This window comes from Charadrius vociferus, unplaced genomic scaffold, assembly GCF_000708025.1.
Source record: "Charadrius vociferus isolate BGI_N301 unplaced genomic scaffold, ASM70802v2 scaffold274, whole genome shotgun sequence".
Classification (NCBI taxonomy): Eukaryota; Metazoa; Chordata; class Aves; order Charadriiformes; family Charadriidae; genus Charadrius; species Charadrius vociferus.
In genome coordinates, this window is record NW_009647944.1 from 24894 (window position 1) to 32607 (window position 7714).

The following is a 7714-nucleotide window of genomic DNA, read 5'->3' on the forward strand; positions in this document are numbered from 1 at the left end:
GGGATTGCAGAGCCAGAGCTCCGTGTGAGCTGCTGGTGTTTTACGTGCAGAGATGGGCTATAGGACTTCGTAAGCCCAAGAGCTCGACTAGGCCCTTATAAAAACCACCTTAGAGAGGGAAAGCATCCAGAGCTCCTCAAGGCTGCGTATGCCAAGGTACATGCTCACCAAGCGCATGCATCAGAGAATATTTTTCTAGCCCCGTCTTTCCTTCCATTTATTTTAAGGAACAGAGTGCGGTTTCCTCTCCTGCATTTCTCATATTTTGCTTAAAAATAAAATTTGAACCTCTATCAAAGCAAACAGCTTCCTGCCCAAGGTGGTAAAAAAAAAAAAAAACAAAAAAACCAACAACATCAAAAAGCCTCTTCTATGGTGAACCCATCAGGAAAGGGGAATATAATTCCCCCCTGTGGCTGTATTTCCCAACAGCAGCATTCAGCCCCCCAAAACCAGTGCAAAGTTTCCAGTGGATCCTTTCTACCGTCGCACAGGACTTCTTGGAAATGTAGAAGGCATCAAACAGAGCACGGTCTGATTTATACTTAGAGCAGGGCAACTTTGGCGGCAGCAGGAGTGCGGGTGTAAATCTTCAGGCACAGAAAAAGCAGCCGCACAGCCCCGGTGCTCCGAATTCGCTCTGCTCTGAATGCCACCGCATAAGAATGAGGCTTTATGGTAAAAAAGAGGGACGTGTCCTTCTGCCGGATCGGAGGGGAGGGATTTCTAAGGGCGCAGCGCTATAAATAATTGTTCAAGCTGTTTTGCACATGCCTCACGTAACCCGTGATAAGCCACAGAACAGGTATCAAGAAGACCGCAAAGATGCTGTGAGGGATGGAGCCCCTCTGCTGGGAGGACAGGCTGGGAGAGTTGGGGGGTTCAGCCTGGAGAAGAGAAGGCTCCGGGGAGACCTTGGAGCCCCTTCCAGTACTAAAAGGGGTCTTATAAGAAAGATGGAGCCAGACCTTTTAACAGGGCCTGTAGCAATAGGACAAGGGGTAATGGCTTTAAACTAAAAGAGGGGAGATTCAGACTAGATAGAAGGAAGAAATTGTTTATACTGAGGGTGGTGAGACCCTGGCCCAGGTTGCCCAGAGAGTTGGGAGATGCCCCATCCCTGGAAACATTCCAGGTCAGTTTGGACGGGGCTCTGAGCAACCTCATCTAGTTAAAGATGTCCCTGCTCATGGTGGGGGGCTGGACTAGATGGTCTTTACAGGTCCCTTCCAACCCAAACCATTCTGTGATTCTATGAAGACCCGGTGGGTTGCATTAGAAATGGAAACTGCCGTGCATTCTCATTCATCACTGCTTTCCAAGAAGAAAAAGCCTTCCCCATCCACATGCACAGCCAGAGACGGCATAGGAAACCCCTGGATGTATACACACCCATCCTGCCACCCGACCCTATACGCCGAGGGACTACGCACACAACTGCATCCTCCTTTCCATGCCCTTTGCACAGGTGAGTCGTGGGGACGGGTGCCATATGGCAGGGGATGATGCCACGCTCACTCCACCACTATGCAGATCCCTAAGATCTCACACCCACCCCAAACCCAGACCAACACTAAATATATATAAATATCCTTGGAGGCAAGCAGGGATGGATGGCAGTGAATCACGTGGGTGCCTCCACAATCCGGTTTATTAATTTCTCATTATTGCCAAGTCTTGCTGTTCAGTCTCTGTCCTCTCTACAGAGCAGAAACCCACCTCTAGGAACCCTCCCAAAGTCCTAAACGACCTCCATCTCTCTTTGACCTTCATCAAGGGCAGGTTGCACCTCTGCTGCTTAGGAGCGTTTGAGTTTGAAGGCATTGGAGAAAGCCCTGTGTGAGAATAAAGAGGGGGCTGCTTGTGAAAACGCACGCTGAAAAGCGAAAATGAAATGAATGGCCAGTCCTAAAACAGAAAACTCCTGCCATAAAGCAGATCTTGAGAAAGAAAAAAAAAAAAAAAAAAAAAAGAAACGGTTGTGCACTGCCCTGCTTTGCTAAACAGGCAGATGGGACCTGTATTTCTCTTCTGAAACTTTAATGGGAAGAATATGATTCTGCTGCAAGCGTATTTTATATGCCTGGCGATTAAAGAGGAAGGGAAGGGCATAATTTATAGAATTGTGAAACACAGAGGATAGCTTCCTGGCTGCACTGTTTCTTTATTTTCCTGTTATTCCTTTTATTCTTCCTTTTGCTTCTAGGCTTGTGAAAGGTGATGGATGGGCAGCGGTGGAGACAGAAATCTTCCTTTTATATTCACAGGGCAGGTACCATATCAGCAACCGCAGAGGCTACACGAGCTGCACCTCCTCTGAACAAGAACAATCCTGAGACCCAAAAAAAAGTGCTTCGGTGTATCCTCAGGCTTTCTTCAGGTGCTTTCCTGCTCCTACAGCCATCTCACCTCTCAGTCATTAATGGGCTTCACGCTTCCAAAGGGGAAGGTTGAGCCAAATCTTGCTGTAGCCAGCGGCAGACAACATGGCCAAGCTCATACTGGCTTACAGATACATATCTGGCTTACAGATAGAGCTTACAGATAGAGCTCAGTACATCTCCAGGGACAGTCTGCTCCTCACCCTTTGAGCTCTGCCAAGACCCTGGTGCTTCCCATCCATGCCACCTCAGTAGGAAGCAAGCGCCACCTTCGTTTGGCTAGAAAGCCACCTTGTAGAAAAAGACTTGCTAGTCCTGGTGGCCAACGAGGTGCCCAGGAGTCAGTGGCATGTCCTTGCAGCAAAGATGGCCAAATGCAAACTGACTTGCATGCTGCCCAGAGGTCAAGGGAAGTGATCCTTCCCTTCTATTCATCACTTGTGAGACCACAGCTGGAGAGCTGTGTCCAATTTGGGCTCTCCAAACAGACGTTGTCATTGTGGAGGTACACCAAGATGGTCAGGGAGCTGGAGCACACAAGGTAAGAACAACAGAGGTTTGTTCAGCCCAGAGAAGAAGAGGTTAAGGGGGAATCTAATTTTTCCATCTACCTTCCACATAATACTTAACTATAGAGAAGATGGAGTCAGACTCTTCTCAGAGCGCAAGAAGCTATGGACAGAAGTTGCAGCAAAGGAAGTTTAGATCAGATGTAAGAAAACCATTTTTTAGTAAAAGGCTGGTCAGACCTTGAACCATGATGTCAGACAGATGCTGGGATTTGTATCCTGGGAGATACTCAAAACTTACCCACACAAAGACACGAGCCTGACGTAGAGTGGGAAGTTGAATCTGGAGCCTCCAAAGGTCCCTGCCACCAAAACTATTCTCTGACTCCATGCTCTGATTTTGCAGATAGGAGCCAAGGCATAAAGGAGAGGAAATAATACAACCACAGGCATGCAGGGGACCTGCACCTGAGGCCACATCTCCAGAGAGCAACCTAAAGCTCTCCCCTCATTGCTTTTGGGTAAACACATCACCATAGTCGCACATGTGTGTGTTGGGCTTTCTGGGGTCCTCCCCTCATTGCTTTTGGGTAAAGTAAACACGTCACCATAGTCACACATGTGTGTGTTGGGCTTTCTGGGGTCATCTGCTCTTCTTGCTTCCCTGGTAGAGGTAGTGCTTCTCTAGCTGCAAAATTCTTCAGATTTTTTTTTTTTTTTTCATCTTCAGGGCCAATTCAGCAACTCATCTTTCTGCTAAGACTGTCAGCAAAAGTGTCAACTGTACGGCTGGTTTCTGTGATGTGGAATCATGCCCACCAAGACTTGGACCAAGACTATGCAGCCCATTTCACATAAGCCACCAACCAGCCCACACTTGGCAAAAACCGAAGACCGTATCAGCCATGCCTGCATGACTTCTGGCTTTAGGCCATTTTTCTCCAACCCTCTGAGCAGCCACGATATAAATCTTGCTCTTCTTTCACTAGTCTTTGCCATGACAACACAATCACTTGGCTTCCCATGCCACGCTCTCGTTGGGTGTTTGTCAGAGATGTGTCAGTGGAAAAATGAACTCTGTACCCTGGCAAGAAAGGAGAGTAGTTCTTCATAAAACCAACTGCTGCTGCTGCCCTTTCTCAGCTCACACGCTTGCTGCAGGAGGAATTCAAGTCCTCCTGAAATCACTATGCATATTTACCTGCACCAGGAGCAAATTCATATTCCTCCCTATGGGGGAATAAGCAAGAAAACCTTGCCCAGATAAATGCAGGGTGAGAGTTTTGCTTCCCTTCCAATTCCAGCACTCTCATTCCTGAGTGTCTCCATGCATGTGTACACATCCTTTATTCAGAGCTAAAGTTACTCTTTAGAAAGAAGATTGCTTGTCCTGTTGAATTCAGAAAGAAGGCAGAAATTGCTTACGCTGAGGGTGGTGAGACACTGTCCCAGGCTGCCCAGAGAGGCTGTAGATTCCCCATCCCTGGAAACATTCCAGGTCAGGTTGGACGGGGCTTTGAGCAACCTGATCTAGTTGAAGATGTCCCTGCTCATGGCAGGGGGGTTGGACTAGATGGCCTTTAAAGGTCCCTTCACACCCAAACCATTCTATGGTTCTATGACAAGTCAGCTGAGTCCTCCCTTTCACCCCAGCGAAGCTATGACTCCTGGTAAACAGAGAAATCCAGTCCCTGGACTGGTAAAATTGAAGCTCTGTAGCAATTTTTATATATTATTTAAATGATCTTTTCCACTGGCTGAAACCTCTTTTATTGGATTATGCCAAACTCTGACTTCAGAACATCGCTACTGACGGGGTGCCGGGACCCTACTGTACCCTGGACAGCGTGGGAACGTACCTGCCCAATGACCACCCGTGGGGAGACCGTGAGGCCAACAGAGAAGACAGTGGGGTTGGACGTGCTGTGGGTTCAGCTCAGGAAGGTCACACAGTTATGACACTATTAGCAGGGGAAGGTGGAGTCCTACTTCTGTCCGGAGAGAGGGAAGAGAGCCCATCCCCTGCTGAAAGCTGTGGGTGGAGGTATTGCACTTGGCCAGCCAGAAGATTAAGGCAGGTCCCCTAATTTAACGTTTCCCAGTGGAAGGGAGGAAGAAAAGCAACTCAGGGGGAGGAAAGGGCCCAGGTAAAATGCCAGCTGGAGAAAAGAGGGTGGCTAGGAGAGGCTCCCGGCAGAGAGGAGCTGGGAGGAGGGCTTGCGAGGGGGAGAGGAGGCTGTTGGCTGCACGAGCCACCGACCGCTTCCAAGCCGGGGGCACAGATAAGTGGAGTCGCAGAGCAGGGTGGGAGGAGATGAAGGAAGCAGGCAGGAGAGAAGATTACAGGAGTGCAAGGAACAACAAAGAGGAGGAGAGAGGAGAAGGAAAAATTATGCAGGGCCTCGAAGGTCAGAAGAGTCAACTTCAAAAGGATTCCTTAAAAGACATAAAGCCAATGCCTTCATATTCGATTATTTAGTTTTCACACAATTCTGAGTAATATATGGGGCTGTTTTTTCACCTCCCAACACTCAGTTTGGCACAAAGGGATGATGAGAGAAGTCTGGGACTCTTTGTTTTCCTAATGGACCTGGACGGGGCCGGAGTCGGTGTTACCCCCTTGCAAAGGATGCGGAGAGAAGGAGAGGGGGCTATTCTGGTTCACGGGAGCGGAAGGGTGGGAGTGAGCAGGGCTTTCTCCTTCCTGGAACTGAAAAATGTTAAAAAAATGCCTTGCTCAGCCTGAAACAAAACATTTTCCCTAAATTCTGGGATTCTGTTTAATTAAAAACACAGGAAACGTCGAGGCAAACAAATCACGCTGCCCGTGAAAGTCAAGACTTTTGCTTTGAAGATGCTGAAATGAAACGCTTCCGTTTTTCACAGCTCCTCCATTAATCTGACAGAACTGACCCACACGCGGCGGCGTTTTTTCACCATCAAAAACTTCACTTTGTACTAAAACATATTTAGCTGAATTACCTCTCCCAACTGTACCTAAGGAAGCTGAAGGGAAGTACAAAGCTGAAAGAGCTCCTGTATCCTGGGGCGTTCAACCCATCAGCACAGTTAAAATCACTGACAAGCTATGGCAAGCTAATGTCAGTAAAATGGTACCCAACAGGAGGTTTGAAGCCAGCACAGTGAGCTCTACAATAAGTTCCAGTCCATTAAACACCAGGCTTAAGTAAAATATTACAGTGGGTCACATTTTAAAGCGGACAGAAGAGGTTAGGGAATCACTAAGGACCCACGAGGATGCTCTTGGAGGAGAACAGAAATTCAGCCGTACCCTTTTTCAGCTCCCTGACCTGAACGCCATCGTTTTCCTCCTGACTGTAGATGCCTCCTTCTGCTCAACACAGTTTTTTTCCACGTGTCTCTCCAGCAGTGGGTGGCAGCAGGGACTTGTGCTGCCGAGGCAAAGCCACAGTGACGTTACATCTGCAGGGCCACCATGCCGCCCAACCAAGCTGATGGGCAGCAACGTCGGAAAGTAATCAGAAACAAAGTGACTTGGTGAAGGCCATGCAACAGGTCAGGAGCGGAGCAAAGAGCAGAAACCGTGTCCTCCAGTTTCTGCCCACCCAGATCCCAAGCATTTAGTACTTTTCTCTGTTCAGCTTTGACCTTACATGTTCCCTTAACCTTCTCCTGGCAGCTTCCTAATGGGCAAATAAATCTCTGGAGAGTATCTTAAATTCTTTTTTATCACAGACTGTATCAGTGTGATAATAAGATCAGCCTTCAGACTCCCCATTAAGTCACAGAAGGTGTGGTCATCAGTCATGCTTTTCCCAGCCTTAATTGCCAGACAGACACTTTAAGTGGAAAGTCCATCTAATGAGCCCAATCATTAAAACATCCCTGGTTCCTATTTGAGATGGAAAATTATATCACTCTAATAAGGGGGTTGCATCTTTGCCCCCCTATTCAATCATGTGGCACAGGGAAAGGTGAGACTTCCCTGCGAGTTTGCCTTGGATGTGCTTCATTTAAATATAGCCCCCTACTTCAGGGAAGAAAAAGTAATAAAACCCTTCACAGGAGGAGAACTGGGTGGTTGGAGAAGATGGCAGTGACCTAGAGGTGAGCAAAGGGGCCACCATGGATGGGGGGGTCACCACGGACACTCCTGGGTGCTGGCCAGGTGGAGATGGTGGAAAAGCCACCATGGTGGCTGTGCCAGAGTGGAGAAGATGTGATGTCTGGTGTGCTTATGTAAAAGGACATATGGAATGTATGAAGTGGGCTCTTCAACGGGACAGCCCCAGATTGCAAGAAAAGGTGTCATCTGGAGAATGAATTGGTTCTGATTGGTCACCATCAGGATCTTGCACCATGTGGAAAAAGCGGTTAGGTAGTTATCATGATCCTCATCTCACAGAGAGGTGGGAAACTGAGGCAGGACAACACACAAATTCAAAAGCCCTTGCATGGGGCAAATCCAACCAAAGTCCCTAAAACAGGGCTCAGCCTAGAAGTCCTCTGCAAAGGGATAATTCTCTCCTGCCCTGTGCAGTTCCAACAGAAATACTCACCTTTCCTACCTCTCCATTTCTTACTGCTACTCATCGCGGGAAGCTCCGTCTAGGTAAGCTAAGTCTAGGCGCTCAGCCGAGGTCGGACCAGCCCAAGTCCTCAGTGGTCTCCAACCATGCCCGCTGCCTTTGGCTACACGTCAACGTGCCCATCAAGATGCCCCAACAGATCCGCTCCCACTGCAAAGCGTCAGCGGCGAGAGCTCCTCCGCAGGGAATCCCAGCGGGAAGCCCAGGCAAGCCTGAGTTACGAGCACCACATCCAATGGCGACTTTGCCAGGC